Below are 22,953 nucleotides of genomic sequence, written 5' to 3'. Positions count from 1 at the left end.
ATGGTTTTAGAGACTCTTGGGCTGGGAAGTGCCCGGGGATTATGTGCAAGGTCTTCCTGCAAGAGATTTTACTGGCGCCCATGAGCTAAATGATATTTAGCTGAATAATGGGGATCGGGCTGCCATTTCTGTTCTTATGGGTTGAGGCAGTATGAAATCAGAAAAGAAGAAAAGAAAATTAGAAGTCTGCCTAAGTTTCCTTTACTCTCCTTTATGAATAGAAATCAGTTTCTTAGAGAGATTCTGCCACGTGACAGCGATCAAGGGAAAATATTGTTGTCTAAATCCAGAAATGATCAAGAATGGAGTGACATGGAGAGATAGCCCAGGGGTGTCTCTGTGACTGAGCAGGAGAGAAAGTGGCAGGAATGAGAGGATTTTGGGGTCCAATCAGCAGTCAGTAGCACAAACAAATGGCACCGGTGGCTGAAATGATAAAGAAAGGTGAAATATGAAAACAGATTTGCAAAGCAGTAGGGACAGATGCTCCAAGTGGATCTGGATTTTATGTAAAATCTCGAATGTGCTGTCTCTGGCTCCCTCTTTCCTTTCCTTTCTCTCTCTCTTCCACCCTCTCCCTCTTTGTCTCTCCTCAAACTGCTGAGGGGAACTTGCCTTTGTAAATCTTATTAAACTTGGCAGTTCTCTCTCAACTGACTTTAAGACAAATGGAGACTTGATAAAATTTGTAATTGTTTAAACACTGAAGAGAGTTAGTTAGGAAGAAAAAAACACCTTGTAGCAGAGTTCTGTAGCCTTCCTGGGTTTATGGGAGAAAAGGGAAAGGTTGGTTTTATTGCTCTCTGCCTCCTATGGGCTTTTGTTTTTATTGTATTTTGACCGAGGTAATTAGAGATGGCTGTGGATTTCATGGCCTATGCATGCTGTATTCAGCTTTTTCATTATAGTCCCATGCATTTAAGATAAAGCTTTAAAATTATTTAAAAAAGCTAAACAGTACGTTTTATCTTTATTTGATTGCATTTTACATTAATCTGGTTCCTCTAGAAAAAATCTAACTAAATTTCAAATCATGGCAAAGACAATTGCATATGATGATTGCTCCAATGTAATTGAAGTTGCTTTCCTCTACAGTGATAGAAATGGAAAAAAAAATCAAATTTTATTCGGTGGGAAGATTTGCTCTAAGAATCCTAATGCCACTTTAAAATCTAGTGAAGGTGATTTAATGAAGGGCACAGGAGTGTGAACTTCCTCCTGTAAACGAAAAAACAAATAGGACAAAATGACAGCTTGCTCTATGTGGGAGGTGTTTGAAATAAGAAGTTTTATTTTTTTATGCATTTTAATGTAGACATTCAGGGATCATGCATCATTGGGAACAGGAGAGGGTGGAACAAATGCATGGAAAAGTATTATGTGGAAGAAAGGCAGAATGAGAGGGCTCAGAAATATATTATATTTTTGCTTGTAAAATGTTCCTTCCAGAAGAGGTAGAATTTCATCTCACCTGGAGATGTCCCTGGCCAATACAGAGCCCGCTGCATGAGGTCAAGCATTCCTAGAAAATGCTTTTCTCTTATTCATGGGACTGTTCTGGAGCACAGTGTCTCTGAAAATTTGACTTAAAATGGAGTGTGAAGATCCCTATTATTCCTGCAAGGATAAACAAAGGGCTGGATTCCTTTGATTCACTCAGAAATAGGAGCTGGAATGATGGTGTTGCTGCTTTGCCCAGTACACCAGAATGGCTCCATTTTGCCGCCCCCCCCCCCCCAATTTCATGGGTGCCAGGAGACTATTAAATAATTAATGGAGGATGGCTGTCTCTACCAATAGAGATCATGGATTGATGGCTAGGGTGGATGATTTCTATTCAGATTGAGTATAAACAAATCCTGCCTCCACCCGCTTATACACTGATTGCCCCATTCTTGTGTAAGACGGATTTAAAAACAAATAAATTGGCATTCTTTAGAGAAAATGTGGGACCAATCAACGGCAAATATTAAAGGCAATGCCTATGATATCTAGTTTCCAGTGTCATATTCCATTAGAACTTCATTTTTCCAAGTTGAATATAATTTTAGTTGCTTGGAGATGAGAACAGAGCAAGAGATACTAAAAATAAACCAATTTGCTCTTTTTTGTCTTCAAACAATTTAGGCACCTATGCATTGCTAGACTCTTTTTTAATGAATAAGCTCATATTTTATCCTGGCTTTGTTGATTCAGACCTACCAAATTTTTTAAAATTTATATTAATGTATGTTATATATAATGTAGGATATACATTATATATATCCTGATGAGAGAGAACACAGGAAAGGCTTGTGTCATTACTTGGTTACTTGCATTACCTTGATAAAAACACAAACATTATTGTTTGTTATTATTACTACTACTAATAGTAGTAATAGTAGGAATAGTAGTAGGAATAGTAGTAGTAGCAGCAACAGCAGATATAGAAGTAGTAATCTTACATTATTATACCTTCAGAGATTTCTAGAGTTTATATGGATGATATTGTTTCAGATTCAGGGGGTCTTCAAATGTTAAAATGAATGAAAGTTTTATGAAACTGGTTGAATCCGGCTACCCTGTGAATCATTTTTGCCTTTGACTGTTTGAGTCCCAGTGTAGAAAGAGACTTTCCAAAAATATTATTTTTTTAATGGATGCTTATTGTTTTTTTTTCTCAATGAATCATACTAAGTGCCCCAGGATCATTATTATTTCATGTTTCTAATTAAGAAGATGAACAGATTCCCAGAAGTTAAAATTTTTTTTTCTTGGTTATTCAGCTTCAAAATGAGAACAAACATGTGATCAGTAAGAGATCATTACATTTTATCCTTTCTAAGTCCATTTTTTTTAACCTCTAAGGTTATTGGTAATAAAATCACATGGTAGATTGTGACTGTCATTTCTATTCACTTTCCCTATGAGTGGTCATCAACATGTTGCTTCTGATAAACTGTTGCTTCAAATTATTGAACTTGGCAATATGATAGATGCCATTTACACAGCCCCAAGCTTTTCTAACCTTACACATGTGAGCCAATAAGTAACCATATATATTTGATCACTTCTGTTTTCAGATATCTTGGTTTAATGTTGTAACTTTTAATTGTCATAAGTATAAGCTCAGGGACTAAAATTGTAAAAGGATGAGCCGTCCAAAGTATTCCCGCTGTTTACTGACCTGATATTTATGTCAGGAGGCACACACATGATAATTAGTAAATGTGTGAAGGCATAGGTGGTGGTTTGAACATTTCAGGAGAGGTAAATGTTATCTCTAATTTAAGTAGGGGAATTGACTTCTCCAAAGGTTATGTTCAAACAAAATCTGAGAGATTAAAAGGAATTAACCAGTCAGTCAAGTTAGAGGAGAAGAATTATTGTGGAAACAAGTAGAGTGTGACAGATTCAGAGCAAATGTAGGAACACCCACTTCAGAGGACCATGGTAACATCTTGCAGAACCTTCTAGACTCCACCCACCATATTTTTTTGGTCTCTGCTGTAAAAGCAATGAAAAAGCAGTGGGAAGAAGTTTTGTATGGAGAGTGGAGAAGTGATGGACTCATCAAATGATGATGACTTTATTTAAAATAAAAAATAATGTTGCTTAGTTTCAGTGAGGGAACAGATTGATAGAGGGCCAAAGAAAAAGTGAAAACATTGTCTTCTGTTTGTGAGTCAACAACATTTGTTAAATACCCACTGTAACTAGGGAGAGAGAAAAACAAGATTTTTTTTCTGTTAAGAAAGTTCTCAGTCAGTGTGAGTTTGCTGAGATACAGAAATCTTGGGCCATTGTTTATCCCTAGATTTTGAGTATTACAATTGTTACAATAAAAATGATGTCACTATGATTTTTATAATTTAAAAATATTCATATTTGTTAGATCTTCCATAAGTGCTAAACAAAATGATCCCAAAAGTTTTCAATATGTTTTCTTTTCAATCTACTATTGGAAATGAATAATTTGTGCTGAAAAAGCTTTGAGTGGAAAGAAGCATTTATCAATAGTTTTGATCTAGTAAAATGTTCTGGGAAGCTCTTAAAGTATGACAAAGAAAGGCATTTATCTGATCTGTCAAAAAAAGCTTATCTTGACTATAAAATAATATAAAACAAGAGTTGGCATTTTAAAGTGTCACAGTATGGTAAAATATTTTATTTTGAGATTTTTGTGTCATTATTCTAAGAAGGAGTTGTAACATAAATATAGTTATATATTCCTTGTCCATGTTGTCTGATTTCAGTTAGGCATATTCAAACTTCTATTGCACAAAATAAACTAGGAATTGAGTATTTTGCTCATAGGTATTTGATCATAGTTAAGCATACACCTTTGTGTAAAATTTTTAGGTTAGTGTTTGGCACAGATAAAGTATTGAAATTTCCACTCAATACTTTTTAGATTATAAATATACAAATAATTTATGTGCCTTTTGGTTGTTGTTTTAGATTTAATTAAATGAAATTTGATTCTTTAAGTGCATACTATTTAAAACTGCTCTGATATTTGTGCTATTATTTGTCACACTTGAAGAATTAGGACTCAGAGCAATATTGGCCTTTGCAAACCATCATTACTTAAGTGTTTAATGGGTAATTGGTTGCAGGGTTAATTCCAATAGATGTACATTGAAAATTTAACCTTTCAAATATTCACTTATTTTTTGTTTTGCTATGCAGAGAAGCCACTTTCTAAAGATTTCTATGCAAACTGCATTTTTAAAAAGTGTATATTCTTCTCACAATATAAAAGTTTGCATTTCATTATTTTACTTTTTGAGTAGTCAGGGTCCAGTGCTTAGGGAACTATGTGGTATTTGAGACTGAATCTGTGTCCTCACAGGCAAAGCTTGTATTCTAGCACCATATGCTATTCCCTAATCCCAAATCTTTATATTTTATTTTAAATTTGTTTTTGAATCACACCTGCCTATGCTCAGAGCTTACTCCAGGCTCTGAGCTCAGAGTTTACTCCTGGTGGGCTCAGGGGACCTAATAGGGAGTGGGGGATTGTTTCACAGTGAACTATGTACTCGGTAAGTGCTGTCCACACTGTCTCTCTGGTCCTTCTTTACACATTTTATTATTTATACTCCAGTATAATTTTGTTGCTCAGCCCCTTTTCTGTTATTCAAAAATGCAGGAGTTGAAAATGCATTGAATTTGCATGGTCTTTGCTGAATAGTCATTCTTTAGAAGTTCCAATAAGATTTTGAAAAAAAAAAAAAAAAGACAATAAAACATAACAAAGCAAAAAAAAAAAAAAAGACCATGTTTTGCTATATGATTAATAGCTTTCCAGAAATTTCATGACTTTTTGGTTTTCTCCCTTAAGCACAGATTAAATCTATGTCTTTTTGAATGTGTTAATGAGTACAGATACTTTTTTGCCTTGGCATTATTTATATAAAATGTCAAAGCAATTCAATGTATGTTATAAAATCTGAAGAAGAAACTTATCTGCATAGCATATCCTATAAGCAACCATTATAGGGCAAGGCCATGACTGGTCTGTTGTACAATCCCAAGATTCTTAAACAGAGGAAACACCTAATAATCAAGCAGCCATTCCACTGTGAACTCCTGCTGACCTATCTCAAATATTTGTGAGTCCAGAAGAAAAGTCAGAACTTGACAAAAATATCAAGAATAGCAATGGATAATATTAGGTGTGTTGATTATTAATAGCAAAAATAGTAGGCATGCTTGCAAATAATTTGGGGTCATCTTATATGAGTTTCAGAAGATTATATGTAGCTATATAAAATTTGATAGGATTATCTTGTTCTATATTGTCATTTTGACACAGGACATAGATTTGTGACATACAGAGGACATTGTTCTTTTTTCCCTCTGGTATACAATATAAAAAACTGAAACATTGGGGCTGGAGAGATAGCATGGAGGTAAGGCGTTTGCCTTTCATGCAAGAGGTCATCGGTTCGAATCCCAGCGTCCCATATGGTCCCCCGTGCCTGCTAGGAGCAATTTCTGAGCATGGAGCCAGGAGTAACCCCTGAGCACTGCCGGGTGTGACCCAAAAACCACAAAAAAAAAAAAACTGAAACATTATCACAATCATATTTGTAATCAAGATGCTTAAATAAAAATATTAGAAATAAAAAAAGTCATTTAAGTTAGTAGCAGCTAACTGATTACATATTACATAACTATATATGTGCAGTTTAAAACAAACAGAACAATCTGAGGGGCTAGAGATAAGCATAGAATGTCCTATTTACTAATAATTATTAGAATTATTAGATAGCTATGTGTTAGGCATAATCTAGGTGGTGGACTTTATAAATTTGAAAGGATTCACAATGCACATGAACTTTAATAAAGCAATTTAAATACAGGTTATTGAAGGTGTTTTTTTACATGTATTTAAGTAAATTTATTTATAATAAACACTATCAAAATAATGTATTTAATAAGTATGCTTTCAAATACATTTAATTATATTTATTTGCTTTGTGTACAAACTCTACCTAACTTAGGATGATCTTGTAGCTGATACAGAGAACACTCCCCAGAGAATGGGTTTGCTGACTTTTAATTTTATGAGATCCTCAGCAGAAATCTATATTTTAGAAATGTATGCTCAATAGAATTTAAATGTAAATGTGAAAGATCATTTCCCAAGTCCTACTTCTTTCTTAATTCATTTGTATCTTCCTATCTGTGCTCTCAGATACAGATTCCATTTCCCACCATTCTCATCCTGACAATGCCTCAGAGTCTGCAGTACTGGGGCCCTGGCACACCCTTGAAAGTGCTGGGGTTGCGGTGGTGGACAGGATGAGTTCTCAGGGATTGAACTCGTGTTGCTATGAAGATTTTTCAGCCCTTTGGACAGTGGCTCAAAAAATATGAATATATTTAAGAGAAAGTAGAGAGAGGATCTGATTTTAAACTGATGTAAAACCTTTGAAATCATTTCTCATTTATTGGGTTTCCCAAATGCTTAGAAATAAAATATAAGTTCTTGGAGCCAGTGCAATAACACAGTGAGGAGGTGTTTGCTTTGCATGTGGATGACCCAGGTTCAATCCCCAGCGTCTCATAGTATTGCTGGATTCTGCCAGAAGTAATTTCTGAGCACAGAATTAAGAATAAACCCTAAACACTGGCAGATTTGCCCCTCTCCCAAATAATACCAGAAAAAAATATAGGTTCTTGGGCTGGAGTGGTGGTGCAAACAGTAAGGATGAACCTGCCTTGTCAAGGATGGACCACAGTTTGATCCCCCAGTGTCCCATATGGTCCCCTAAGCTAGGAGCGTTTTCTGAATGCATAGCCAGTAGAAACCCCTGAGCGTCACTGGGTTTGGCCCAAAAACCTATATATAATATATATATATATATATTATATAATATATATAAAACCAATATATACATTATGTGTTCTTATTTATATATAAACATATACATCTTCTTATTTATATATGTTCTTATTTATACATCTCTTTGTTTTCTAAGAGGCTACACAGAGAAATGCATAGAACTTATTTCTGGCTCTACACTCAGGAATTATATCTGGTTTTGCTCAGGGAACTCTAGTCAGATTGAATATCGAGGAAAAAGTATTAGTTCAATCAGACTGTTGATATTACTTATAAATATACAGATTTCATCTCTTCAAATATTATTCATCCAATAAGTCAAAGACTCAGTAGATCCCCTTACATGAATGGTGCACCAGAATTCTTGAATTTGAATATAATTAAAAAATATTCTGTGTGAGCTGGAATGCAGAGTGCTGCAAGTAGGATTCTTGCCTTACATGCAGCTGAATCAGGTTGAACCCCCCTGTCATCTAATTTGGTCACTTATGCCCAACTAGATTGATTCATGAGTGCAGAGCAAGGACGAATCCCAAAGCATCACCTGGTGTGGTCTCCAAACCCAAAATAAATCATTCTATTTGGAATCAGAGCAATAATTAGAGTTACTAATTAGTGTTTACTGAACATAAAAGCACTATTCATTGTGCTTTGTTCATCTTTATTCCTATACTTTTTGAAACTTATTTTTAACATTCTTGTTTTATAGATAAGAACATTAAGGACTGTAAAGGCTAACTTCTCCAAAGCCCTTTAGCTCTATAGTAGAGCTGAAATGTGTGTGCCCCATAGACAAGTCTAAGAAAATCTGCATGTTTCCCTTAAAATAACAGTTAATGCCAAAATGTAGAAATTTTTTTTTGTTATTTTAGATTTTTTTTTTTTGGTTTTCGGGCCACACCCGTTTGATGCTCAGGGGTTACTCCTGGCTAAGCGCTCAGAAATTGCCCCTGGCTTGGGGGGACCGTATGGGATGCTGCGGGATTGAACCGCGGTCCTTCCTTGGCTAGCGCTTGCAAGGTAGACACCTTACCTCTAACGCCACCTTGCCAGCCCCTGAAAATTCTTTCATTAGTTGTCAATGTGGTGCTCATTTGAATGGCTGCCTTTGCAGCAGATATTACATGAAAGCCATTTCGTAAAGCTGGGATAATTAAAAAATGGAAGAGGTTGTCAGAATTCAACCCATTTTATTTCTTAAACACTAATTTGATTCCTTTGTTGATTCTCCATTCATATTATGTTTAATGGGTTGATTCCACTGTAGTTTAACTAGAAAAATGTCAAAGAATATAGTTTTCAAAGGCTTACTAAAACTCATTCTTTATCTTTTGAATAGAAGACTTTATTTTCATAAAATAGCAGCATGACATTTCCATCCATTTCCATTTGTTTCTCTCCGAGAGAGAAAATGGTTAAAAACAAAACATCTTCAGTATTAACTGGTGATTCAGCACAAAGGCTAGCAAGGAACCCAGTGACATAGTAGCTAGTGATGGTTGCTGAGTTTGAACTATCAGGGTGAAGCTGTTTCAGTAAACAATGGCACAGTAGGCATTTAATTGAAATTATGTAAGAAGGAGAAGATGAGTTTCTTTTTAGAGAAGTTGAGTTTGAGTTTCCTTATGTAGAGTCTAAAGGGGAATTCGGGATTTTTCATATTAGGAAGAAATATCCACTCTGCTATTTATGGTCTACATGGAAACTATTATTGGAAAGAAGTGGGAGGAAGACGAGTCTGACCTGGCAAGCCAAAGTGCTGACCTGGATTTGTGTCTTGTTACTTGTGCTCCAAACTCTCTGGCCTGTAATTAGAAATACACTGACTCTACAGAACAGGAGCAGGGCCACTCAGAGAGGATTTTCTTAGGTTGCTTCCCAGGAGGGAACTGGTGGTCAAAAAGTGAGAACAAGGACTGCCAAGAAGAACAGTTGCTTCACTAGCATCCTGCCATCATGAGGGGCTTTCTGGTGTTTAATTATAGTGCTAATGAATTCCATGCAGATGATCCAGAAATGAAGCAACACTGCTCACAACACAGTGACTGCAACTGTTCGTGACCCAACAATCCCTGCAACTAGCTAAGCTTTAATGTTACTCAGACTTTGCTAGATTCAGCAAAAGGTGCCTACCCAGTCCAGCAAAGGCAGCCCATGAAAAACTCATATTTGGGGCTGGAGAGATACCACAGCGGTGTTTGCCTTGCAAGCAGCCGATGCAGGGCCCAAGGTTGTTGGTTCAAATCCTGGCATCCCGTATGGTCCCCCGTGCCTGCCAGGAGCTATTTCTGAGCAGATAGCCAGAAGTAACCCCTGAGCACAGCTGGGTGTGGCCCAAAAACCAAAAAACAAAACAAAACAAAAAAAAAACACCTCATATTTTTCCTTCATTATTTTAGTTCTTAAAAATAAATTTTATTATGTACATGTAAGTCATGCTATATAATGCTTGTTAACAAGAAATACTTTTTTAAAATATAATCTTTATTTAAGCTCCATGATTACAAGCATGTTTGTAGTTGGGTTTCATTTACAAGCAGAGCACCTCCCATCACCAGTGCAACATTCCCACCACCAATCTATTTAATGATGCTTCTCTATAATTAAGCATGGCTGGGCTCTCCTGAGAGAAAGAGATGACATGACACCATGGAATTATACCTTCTTTATTTGCCAATATGATTTTTCTGATTTGACTATCTAAAATCCACAGTTAAATTTTTCTGTAAACGATATATTTATTTAAAATTATTGGGTATGCTCTTTAAGACTTTAAATGTCAAATATTTCCAATGGAAAGGTTTTTAAAGTAGGATGCTCTCTATGTCATTATGCAAATACACAGTTAAATGTGTGGGTTGACACACTGATAAACTACTAGATAAAAAGTGGGCAAACTTTCTGGGTATTAAGGTGAGAAAACTTTGAGTAATAAGACATTCATTTTTGATTGATAAATGTCTATGTTATGGGCATGCATGCATATGTAAGAATATGACACAAAATATAGGTAATTCAAAAATAAACCAAACAAATTTATAGTCGATGCAAAATAACATTTAAGAATTTTTGAATATCATATTCAATTATAAATATACTAGTTAATATGCATTGAGGTAAAAAAATACATAATAGTTAAGATGCATGAGACATGTTATATTTGTGACTTTAAATGAGCTATGTAATATATACCTTTTATTTTTCTCCACAAGACCATATAATTCTAAGTCTACAAATAGAGTAAGATAGTAAACAAAGACATTTTTAGTTTTCTGTAGTAAAATTTCATATTATTATCAATAATATCAGTTTTCTGGTGACTAAAAAGTCTTGCACTGAGATTTTTTGACAAGTACTCATAAATAATCTACATTACTGTGTATATATTTACACATTTATGTACATGAACCACAATTACATAGTCTGCTAAGAAATATATTTAAGCCATATTTATAAACTTTTATAAAACCCAGATTTTAACTCTAAGTTAAAATTGCTAAACTTGGGTAAGCAACAAACTTTTAGAAATGATAGAAATATTCTGAAGTAGCATCTTTATTATTTTTAGATTTAGAGCCCCACCTCAACAGTTCTCCGGGTTACTCTTGGCTCTGTGCTCAGGGTTTCCTTTTTACTATGTTCTCAGGGCTTCCTTCTGGCGCTGCTATCAGTTTCCTCTTGGTGAGGATTGGGGGATGGGGAACAAGTGTATGACTGGTATAGAACATGCAAGGTAAAGACCCTATCTACTATACTCTCTCTTCAGGTCCAAGATAGCCATTTTTAAATTTAATTATTTTTATTACTTAGCCTGTACTCAGGTGTGCTCAGGATTTATTTCTGGCTTCTGTGCTCAGGGATCACTCCTGGTGATTCTCAGGGGACCATATGAATTGCCAGATATTTGAACCAGGGTGAGCCATGTACAAGCCAAATGTTTTTCCTCTTGTATTCTCTCTTTCCTGAAATAGACATTTTATAAAAGTTAACAGCTTAAAAACTTTCTTACCATCGAGTGATAGCACAGTGTGTATGGCCCCCAAAACAAACAAATTTAAAAAAGAAAAGAAAACTTTCTTATCAGATTAGTTAGGGAATCTATATAAATTTTGTTTTATTATAAAATAAACATTTTATAAATGAGTCCATTTTAAAGTTCCAGAACATGCCTAGTGGACCAGTTTGTATCCTTTAGTGAGAATTTTTTTTACTTAAACATGTAATATTAATTTTTTCTCTGGTCCTGAAAACCTTTCTTTAGAACAGAATGATATATTTAAAACATTATGGTTTTCTTTTATGAAAAATGGATATTTTTTCTTCCCCACAGCATCTTTTTTTTTTAACTTGAATTCTATCCATTGTTTATTCATCCTTCCTCTGCATTGATTTTTCGTGAAAGGTAAGACAGATGTAGAGCTTGAGAAGTGAGGGTAATTCTTCATTGGAGTGAGAGGGACACTTGTGTTTGATCATGAATTGGGAGCTATGTACTTTCCCACAGGTTCTGGAATAAAAATAGAAGCTGGGCATTTTCCCAGGTTCTTTCAGATCGAGACATTTTTAATCCCGCTCACAGTCCTTACTTGTATGACCCAGAAACGATTGTGTTTCAGTCTGAACAGGAACAATCAAAACTTCTCTTGAAGCCAATTATGCAATCTCGGAGTGTTTTCTGCCTGCAAGTGAGGGACAGGACAAGGATGTTGAGACCTTAGGAGAGTGTGAGACGTTGAGATGAGATAGAAAACTGGACATTGAAAGGATAATCAGAGAAAAATGAGTTTTGAATGAAAATATATTGAAAGAGTAGACTATGAGCATCAATCGAAAGAACCAAGACTTTGAGACCAGGTAAGATAAGCTATGAGTTTCATGTATCTGATTAGTGAAGTAAGGGCCTAGTATATACATTTTTCCCCTCTGATACCGGATTTGAAAAGGAAACTAAGATGAGGTGAAAGAAGAAAAGAATAAACTTGTCTTTGTCTTCAATTTAATCACAAATTAGAATTATTCCTTTAATTAATAGGGCTTTGCTCTACTAAAAGAGTAGAATTTTAGATGTACTTCTGTTGAGTCAGCCACATTTAAAAACTCTTCATAGATCTTTCTGTAATCCTTTTAGCTCTATAAACTAGGTAAATCAGCTATAAACCAATTTATAGATAGGGAAACTGAGGCCCAGTGACTAAAATATTACTCTAGAATTTGCAGTTAGCAACAAGTCCAAGTCTGCATGAATTCTAAGAGCATACTCTGAATTTGTAATTCCCAATTTTTCTAATAAGTTATATTTGATACACACTTTCACTATGAAACTCCAACATGTTTCAAAGATGTATGTTGAATCTAATGCAATTTCCTATCTTTTGCTTGAAGTCTCCTATTTAAGGATTTAATAACATTTCCTGGACAGAATTTCCTAAATGACATAAAGTATTTCCTCTGCAGACATAAATTAATTTCTTCTTGTTATGCTCTCTATGGAAATAAAATCTTTACAGTCACTCTGCCCTTAAATTATCTTGCAGATGAGAAAAAGAGTTTCATCTTTTCTGGATGAAAAGTATTTCAAATCCCCCTATGGTAAACTAGTTCTCTCTATAATTCTTTTACTAACTATCACCCTTTCTCTCTCCCCAGTGCTCTCCCAAATATTAGTTTCCCAAATGTTTCACCGTGGCCCTGAGCTGTCTGTCCATCAGTCTTTTTCAATAACTTCTTCTCTAACCTTTTTACCTGCTGACTTCTTTCTGACTTGCTAATGTACCATTACCCATTAAAAATGCTTTGGTCTGGGGATGCTCACAAGCCTGGTGGGCTGTTATCTGACTCTTTCAAAGAAACATCTATCACTATCTATCACTAGTGTCTGTAGATCAGACAATGCAGGACCATATATAGGAAAAAAGCCAGGAGAGTCTTGCATTTGTAAGCAGGAAAAGTAGGCCAGAAAAATATGAGCTGACAAACAGAAAAAAGAATTTGGACTCAGGAAAAAAACTGGCAGTCTGGTCTGTAGAGGATTCAACAATGGGGATGGATTTGAACAAGAGCATGTTGATTTAGGCCTTCAGAGAGAGAAAACAGCATTTGCTTGTCATTCAAGTCTAAATGTGAGAACAAACCAGCAGAAGCAGTGGGTGGATCTGTGTTTATGGAGATGCCTCACAATAGTTGAGATTGGCAACTGCCAGTCTTCAATTGCTTCCAATTTTTTTTTTTTTTTTTGCCTGCTCAAGGGACTGACTTAAATGACCAACTGCATACTAGATATAGAAAAAAAAATTTTTTTTCAGTTCTTGCTTCTTAATTGTACATTTTGGAAAGCTTGATTTAAAGGTTCCAAATCACCCAAATATGAGAAGGAAAAGCTCCAAATACTCCCACTCAAAGAAACCTACTGTTTTACAAATGAATAAGTGGAAACACAAAGATATAAATTAGCAACTATTCTAAAAAATTAGAATATTTGAGGTCATAGCTTAAGATACATTTGAGTAGAATAAGGCATCTGTTGCTACAGATCACTTGGCTCAGAATGCACTCCCCAACTACTATAATTTGTTAAAACACTTGGGTTATTCTAGCCCACACTTTGGCAAGCTCTTTGCCTACATTCCTGTCTACTGCCTTTGCCAACTGGCCTTGTTGTCTTCATTACCTAGTGGATTGCCCCAGTTTCAGGTTTCCTTGACAGTGGTTGAGTTCAAGTTACAACTGCTGCAGACACCTTAGCTCACCTTGCGCTTCTTCTTGTTCATCATAACTTCTACTGGGTGTCCTCCTTGCAGTGAGTTTCCTCTCTGCTGGTTTCCTTCCTGTGCCCTCACTCCAATATGGTACCATTTCTTTTGGATGTCATTTGTTCCTCTGGAGGATTCAGTTTTTGGTGAAAGGCATTAGTGTAGCATTAGTATGGCTTTTCCTGAAGAAGGGCAATATAGGTGGACTTAAAGATAGGTCTTTGAGTTTAAAACCATGCAGAAAGTGAATTCAAAGCAAAATCTCCTCACATTATTAGCACCACTTATTAATTCTGGCACTCTGATGTTCTTGAATGCTCGGTAAAAACAGTTACGAAAACAGAAATTCAGCCTCTTTTTTGACCCTTTTGATTTTTGCCTACTTGTGAATTCATTCATAAATTTTAGACCATTTAGTAAGAGGTCATGGTAGATGATATTAGATGTTAGCTACATAGGCAAAAGCTTGTCTTTGAATTCATAGCACTTTTGAAGATGGAAAGTTAGGCAGTAAAATATGAAGGCATTGAAATCTAAAGCCAGGTGTGATAAACTCAAGGACCAAAAAATATACTGAAATGTTAGCTACATACACTATGTGAAAATGTTTAAGAGGGTACACTGATGTGTTACTAGTCTTACTAGGAATGATGCCCTCATTACAATGAGTTTTGCTTTTTTGGAAAATGCAGATATAGGCAGTTTGTATAGAATGTAAAAATTATAGATGGCTCTTACAAAAATTACAATTAGTAGAATGATTTGTGCTTTTATTTAAGCTACCATGGATTAAAATTTGTTACAGTATTTCTCCATTTCAAAAGAATAGGTTAGATCTAGATCTTGCATGTGGCCAACCTGGGTTTAATCCCTGGCATTTCATATGGTCTCCTGAGCCTGCCTGAAGTGATTTCCGAGCACAGAGCCAGGAGTAATACCTGAACAATTCTGGGTCTGACCCCCCACCCAATAAAATAGAAATATAGACAGTTCATAATAAAAAAGAATTTTATGGATAAAAAAGGCAGAAAAATGAATTGGAGAAATAAAGATTAAGTTTGTTTTTGTGGAGATAAGTTAGGAAGCAATATTTTATGTTTTGGTAATCTTAAGTTAGTAAAAAAAAACTGGTATGAGAATGGAAAGAGGGTGCAGAGAGAAAAAAGTTTTCTTTGGTAATCTGGAAATTGGTATTACCTTGCATACAGCCAATTCCTGTTCAAGCTTTCATATACATATGCTATCCTCCAGAAATGGTACTTAAACATATGTCAAGGACTAAGCTCTAATGATAGTGTACTGTGGCCCTAAAAACTACAATCATAATTGAGAACTAAAAAGAATTGAAAAGAGAAGAGTTTTTCTTAAGATAGAGAGATGCATGATGCATACTATATCAGAGAGGACCGCATGGTTCTAGAAATTAGTCAATAAAAGGTCTGCTTATGTGTGTTTAGAGACCACTACATCTGCTTAGTTGTTCATTGCTCAGGCTTTCTGATTTACTACCAGGAAATTATAAATAATCTCCTTTGCCACTTTTCCTACTCCTAAATATTCTGCCTTCCTCCCTTACAAGGCATTTTTTCTAATTCTGTTGTGATCCATGCAAAAATAATATTAATTGTTGATATAAGGATAAAATCTAATTTCTTAAGAATGGCTACACTTTGAGAAGACAGACAAGCAATTTGCTAAATTGTTTCCTGATTTACACACCCCCATTTTATATTTTACCACTTTCTCCCCTATGATGTACACAAAACCTTACATTGTGAATAATTAATACATTTATATATCTCAGAGTCTTTCCTAATGCTGTTTGTTCTGGACCTAAAAGCCTTTTTTCCCAGTTCTACTAAGTGAATTCCTAGCCATCTCCTTTGTGAATCCTTCCTGTCAATCCCCTCTCACCCTCTTGCACAGCTAATGCTGGGAATTTGTGAACTCTAATATATATAATCCCAATTGCTCTCAAAGCTTTTTATTATTGTGACTTTAATTGTACTGTTGTTTCTCCCCATGTTGTGGAATATTTATTTTCCTTGTATATATAAGATATATAATCTTATATATTATATCTTATAAGATATGTATATTTTATATATAATACTAAAGAGTATTGTATATATTTATGTATAGAAAAGAGCCAGCAGACTGGTTCATAATAGGAATTCAGTTGGTTAAGGTCAAAATTTTAAAAAGAAAACATTAAGTATAATGTCCAAGCAAAGAAGCATTTTTAAAAAGAGAAATACAACAATCAATAAAAGCGAGAAAAGCACTTAATCTCAATAATGAGTAAAGCAATATAAATGAAAATGAGGTATTGTGTGTTCCCTAGTTGATTAAGAATATTAACGAGCACCCTCATAAACAGTGTTAGCAGAGACTTGGAAATATTGACATCTTTGGGATGTGAAATTTAGGGGCAATTCATCAATAGTTAATGATCATTTTAAATGGGTATGTCCTTTACAGAGCAATTTTCCTTTTAGGATTTTGTTTTCTTTTAAAAAGCAATGCTGAGGGGATGGAGCAGTGGCTCAAGAGATAGTGTTTGCCTTGCACTCACTGACATGGAATGGACAGTGGTTCAATTCCCCGGTGTCTATGGTTTCCCAAGCCAGGAGGATTTCTGAGTGCATACCCAGGAATAGCCCCTGAGAGTCACCAGGTGTGGCCCCCCCAAAAAAAACAGCAATGCTGAAAAAAGTCAGATATATTATCAATAATGTTCATTACATATTTAGTCTCTAGTGGTGATAATGAATAAATGAAATGAATTGATTATATTAGCATGTAATTGGCTTTTTAAGTAAATAATAGTTGAACCATATACACAGCCATACAGAATGATAGGAATGGAGCAAATCTATATAAATTGTGATGAAACACTTTATAGATATTTTAAATGAATATAATTGAAAATATATACATGCATGGGCGCACAGACATGTGTGATAAATAAGATTGTACTTGTGTACAAAATATAATGAATTTGTGAAGATCAGTAGTTTTACTATTTACACAAAGGGAGGTAAATAAAATAACATCTATTTTAGTTGTAGCAGAATAAATGTATTTGCAAGTACAAATGTAGATGAACAAAGCACTTTTGTGTCTTTCAATCTTGAGGGATTTTCAATGTTCTTTTGAAATGTCAAGCTAGTTGTCCATTTTAGATGATAAGACTCATTATATGATTTTCCAAGGATTTGTATTATCATTCTAGACTGAACATTCTCTTATGAAAATAGAAACAGAATGTTCATATTATCAGAGCAGAACATGGCACTAACCTTGCAGGACTTATTCAGAAACAATATTATAAAGAGATAATTATAGGATTTATCCTGCATGTTACCAAGATTTTTTTTTACTTGATCCCTTTTGCAAGGTTGAATGAAAACTTTCCTGGTAGCTAAAAAGAATTATTAATCTGATACAGAATCTGGAGGCAGATGTAATTTTTTCCCAGCAGAATGATTATTATTATTATTAGTTTTAATGTTACATATACTACAACTTTTTATACTCACATGTCTCTAAACCCTAATCAGAAAGATTACTGAAAAAAGTGGGGGTTGTGTTTTCACTTTTTTTGTAGGATTGTCCTTTCTTCTAGACACACAAGAAACATGGAGCAAACTTCCACATGCCTGAGAAGAATCCCCTACTTTGTTTCATACACATGCATGTTGCCCATAATTACTCAGTTGACTCTTTAATTTGTCTACATTTGTGCTGCAATAATGGAAAGTGACAGTGCAATTTTCCATTGAAAATTGCAAATGGATGACTAAGCTGAGCAGTTGACCCCCTGCTCATGGTTTTTGTACAGGAAGCTTAGGCTGTGCTTTTAAAATAGCTCATTTATATTCAATCATCCATGCATAGCAGTTGATTTGCATGCTCATTTCGTAGCTACAAAATATGCATTTGTTGCATAAAATTTTTGTCAGAGATAAAAACTTTATGTTAAAGTTTGACAAAACTAATGACAAAAATATCTTTCTCAAAAATTGTAGCTGATTTGAGCCAACTGCACAAGGAGACAAGGTAATCACACCTATAATTCCATTGAAGTTGCTGAAACCAGGATAGGCAATTGGATCCTGCTCAATTTTTATACATTTTTATGTAAAAAATTCAGTTAACTGAACAATCCCCAGGGTATGTATTTTTATTTTTCACCATTCAGCTTTTTTCTCCATTTGCTTTCCTTATCTGTCTCTCTGAGTTTTTCCAGTTATTTTTAAATATGACTAAAAAAAAAGATGTGATTTTTTCCAGCAAATAATCCTATTATTAGCAAATTAAAGGCACCTTTAAAATAACTAGAAATATCAGAATGCAATTTTTTCTGTTTTTAAATGATATGCCTGGTAGATAACTTTAAACCTTCAAGACAATGAAATTTTTAGTCTTATTTACTCATTTGAATTGGAGCCACAACTGATGGTGCTCGGGGGTTACTCTGCTGGAGGTTGATCTTGGTCATGTTTTGATGATAATGTTGAGTGATAAATTAAACCCAGGCCTATTGCATGCAAACCAAAGGCCTCTTTCAACTATCTTTTTGGACTTAAGTTGGTGTGTATGTGTTGTGTGTGTGTGTGTGTGTGTGTGTGTGTGTGTTTCCAATGGAATTTTAAAATATTTTTTATCTATTTTATGACCAGGTGAATCTGACTTCTATATTGATTAGATTTATAATCAACAGGTGACTACTTAAAAGTTAGTCTATTGTTATGTCAACTGATCTATACCAATGGAACTAAAATGTAGGAGATAGATAAACATCACAGAGAATTGGATAACTAAGGTGAGACTTGAATATGAATAGGGATTAGCTAAGAGAACAGAAGGTAGAAAAGAAGAAAACATGCAGAGTAAGAATATGCCTTATTTTGAAGGACATTGGAACTGTGACTCAGAGAGAAAAGATTATGAAAGTAGCTAAATCCAGGCTTCAGAAGCTTTTGAAGTTTTGTACATTCTGTCAGGTCATGTAGAACTTAACTGTGGTGGAATTGTAAGAACTAGAAGTCATCCAGGCAGCAATTTTACAAAAACCATGGAGGCTGCTACAATGGTAGACTTTAGATCTAATTAGGGAGACAGAGAGACAGACAGACAGATAGCTAGACAGACACAGAAACAGACAGTCCTGGAGGTCTCTTACTGATCAAGAAGGACTTTTCCTTTGCATGTGCCAACCTCAGTTTGATCTCTAGCATCCCATATAGCCACATAAGTTCCCTGAGTACTACTAGGAGTAATTCTTAAGTACAGAGCAATAAATAAGCACTGAGCATCTTGAAACACACACACACACACACACACACACACACACGTTGTATATAAGTATCAGCTATCTTTGGAATGAAATAAAAGATGAGAAGATGAGAGGGATTTTTAATGTGTATAAATGTCAGTAGATTTGTATATGTTTTTGTTTGTTTTGTTTTGGGGGGCCACACCTACTGGTATGCAGGGTTTACTGTGGTCAGGAGTTACACTTGGGGAGAATTTTTGGTGTAGAAGATCAAACCCAGGCATCTAGGAAGGTGCCTTTCTCACTGTATTATTGATTCAGGCCAAGTCTTGGAGGTTTTTAGCTTCTAACATATCACGAAAACATATAACTCAGGATTTAAAAAAGTGCATGGAAGTTAGGAATTAAGAGAAAGTTAAGGTTTTTATGAAATCAGGTTATAATAATAAGAATGAAAGAAGGGGACTTATCAGAACAAAATGGGGCCAAAACTATAACTTACAGATTTAGAACCAGCTCTGGCTTATTTTTAATAATTTATTAATTTCTAAATCTTTCCCTGTCACTCCAAAATATCTAGAAAACTAAAATGTCTTATCACAGTATTCTGAAACAGTACACTAAGTGGTTCATATTTTTTAGTTTATTTTTATAAATTCTATGTGGAAGAGTAAATGCAGTTAAACATAAATCTTTTATCAGTTGGCATATTGTCTAATGATAGTAATTTCACTTTGTTAAATCACAATTATTTAGGAATTCATCATTTGTGCAAGGGCTTGTGTGCATGTCCTATGAGGATAATGTCTAATAGCAGATGCTCAATTGAATAGAACTTTAGATAATTCTGGGGAATCACAACTAAAACATTTTATTTAGATTTAAAGGTCATTAAATCTATCAGTTCCTTCAGCAGCAAGACTATGACATTAATGCTTAGTTAGTGATTAACACACATTACAAAAAATATACTGAGAAATGAAAGTATCTTTTAAAATATTCAAGTTGCGTCCTATAGAGAAATGCAGATACTGTAGGAGATAAATGGATAGACCCAAGGGTGAAGGGGACACTGATGCCTATCAAGTGCACACTCTACCGCACATATTATTCCTTATCAATGAGCAAAGAGAAGTTGGAAAATTTTTCCAACCAAGGAATTAATTTCATGTTTGGAACTATAACACATATTATTCCATATTTTCTATAATAAAGAAATTTTACAAAAACCTTTGAAAAGTGCATTCAGTTGTCTCATATATATTCGCTTGTAAATTCAGTTGTCTTGGAATATTTGATGATGGTATGTCTTCTTAAGGGTTTTTTTTTTTTGGTTGTATTTTTTATGAAATTCCTCCCTCCCTCCCTCCTTCCCTCCCTCTCTTCTCCCTCTTTTCCTCCCTTCCTCTCTTCTCCCTCCTTCCCTCCCTCACTACCTCCCTTCCTCCTTTTTTCCCTTCCTTTTGGCACACTTAGCAGTATTCAGGGCTTAATCCTAGCTCTATACTCTGGAATCACTCCTCGCAGGACCTTATGGGACACCAGGGATCAAACCTTGGTTGGCTGTGTAACAAACTTCCTACCCACTGTAATATAGCTTTGGCCCACATTTTTAGAGAATTATTACCTAAGTACATTTGAAAGATTTTTTCCTAGTACATTTAAAAGACTTCTGTCTTGGGGGCAGAGAGATAATAAAGCAAATAGGGCTCTTGTCTTTGGTGGGTCAGACTTAATCATGGGGACCATGCTAGGAGTGATCCCTAAATGCAGAACCAGGAAGAAGTCTAAGTACTTCCAGATGTGACTCCCCAAATCCAACACAAAAACTAACCAAACAAAAGCCTTTAGTTTAATAATAAGCTTGCTGTATCTATGAATATATTTTATTTGATTATGGAAAGTTGTTTTTTTCAAATTCATCCTTATAAGGAGATCTTATTTTGGAATCTAGATGTAGTGATGCATTACAGCAAATAAAACACTGATGTAAGCAGATTGCATTTTCTAAGAAGGCATGACCATTAATGAATATTTTCCTAGAAACTCATTATTTTTTTGTGTGTGTGGTTTTTGGGTCACACCTGGCAGTGCTCAGGGGTTATTCCTGGCTCCAGGCTTAGAAATTGCTCCTGGCAGGCACGGGGGACCATATGGGACACGGGGATTCGAACAGATGACCTCCTGCATGAAAGGCAAACGCCTTACCTCCATGCTATCTCTCTGGCCCTCGAAACTCATTATTTTAATAGTGATTCTGATTGTATCATAAGCTTTTATTTCGTGTACTGAGTCAGACAATATTAAAAATATCATTAATGTACTGTCTTAAATATTTTGAATGAAATAATACTGTTGCTCCTATTAAACATTAGAATTAACTAGAAAATATTTTTTCAACAATATTGAATAAAACAAATGTACTGTAAGTATATTTAAAAAAACAGGTCTGATTGATCTTCCTTTAGGGGAGGATCACTAAAATTGTTATGAGATCAGAGTCTAAGTGATTCATTCATTACAATTTTAATAAATGTAATAAATGTGTAGCTCTGTTCTTTTTATTTTTGAGTAGAGTAGCACACAATAATGAATTTAGATTTGCAGATAGAAGGCTTGCAGATGTTCTTTTATTAAATTGCTCTTTTGGAAAGGAACCAATAAGTGATGTTCTACATTGAAAAATTTTTTTTTTGCTTCTGGTTTGCATTTGAACTTTTGCTCATTAAAGTTCTAGCAACACAATTGCATTTTCTAGGAAAATGACTTTTAGCCTTCTTGGTATTTGCTTCCTTCTGTTTTCAGTGAACCCACCATTGTACATATGAGGTTGGAAGCATATGGAGACATTAAAGTTTATTTAGCTTCACCTTGCTTAGAACACAAAGAATTCATTCAACTTTGAAGATATGCCACAACAAAACACAAAATGTACTCATCCACCAAATTGGGAAAGAGCTTATGATCCTCGTTAGTCCTCATTACACTGTTCACTGTTTTCTTGCCTCTGAACTCCTGCATCCATGTACATTCTAACTCCATTACTTCATGCCCTACTTTGAAATAATTAGGTGTGTCTGAAGTAGCATAAATATCACGTATATCACAAGAAAAATCTGTGTCTCAGATGGAAACAATGAACTTATTGCTTGTTATTAGAAGAATAATTAAATAGTGTCCACTGTGTGTTTTTCTTATTTCTCAGCTTTTAAATAATGACCTTGGACAACAATTCCTTTTTATGTTGGATATGAAGGAAGATTGAATTAAGATATTTAATTGATAATGTTTATAAAGTACTTATTTGTGAAGTGAAAATGAAAGAAATTAAAAACAAACAGAAATGTGTCTCTAGTATTGTATTTGCCGGTGTATAAGACGACCCTTCAACCCATGAAAAACTTCCTAAAAGTCTTAAAAGTAAGTTACTTCTTAAAAGTAAGAGGGGTGCGGATCACTCGTCCCTGATGCTGGAACAAGTTTCAGCATGCCGTATACCAGCATATAATATGACTCCGGACTTTTAGGAAGTTTTTCATGGGTTGTCTTATACGCCGGCAAATACAGTATATTTGTTTCCCTCAGTT

The 22,953-nt window shown here is 34.8% G+C and overlaps 1 protein-coding gene across 20 annotated transcripts in view; it reads left to right on the top strand.

Moving 5' to 3' along the window:
- NRXN1 (neurexin 1) overlaps window positions 1–22,953 on the top strand; it is a 1,163,035-nt gene that overhangs the window by 5,562 nt on the left and 1,134,520 nt on the right. The window lies entirely within an intron of this gene.

Source organism: Suncus etruscus, chromosome 12 (assembly GCF_024139225.1).
Source record: "Suncus etruscus isolate mSunEtr1 chromosome 12, mSunEtr1.pri.cur, whole genome shotgun sequence".
In the NCBI taxonomy this organism is placed as follows: domain Eukaryota; kingdom Metazoa; phylum Chordata; class Mammalia; order Eulipotyphla; family Soricidae; genus Suncus; species Suncus etruscus.
Note: the sequence above shows the minus strand (reverse complement) of the source record. Positions and strands in the feature narration are given on the sequence as shown.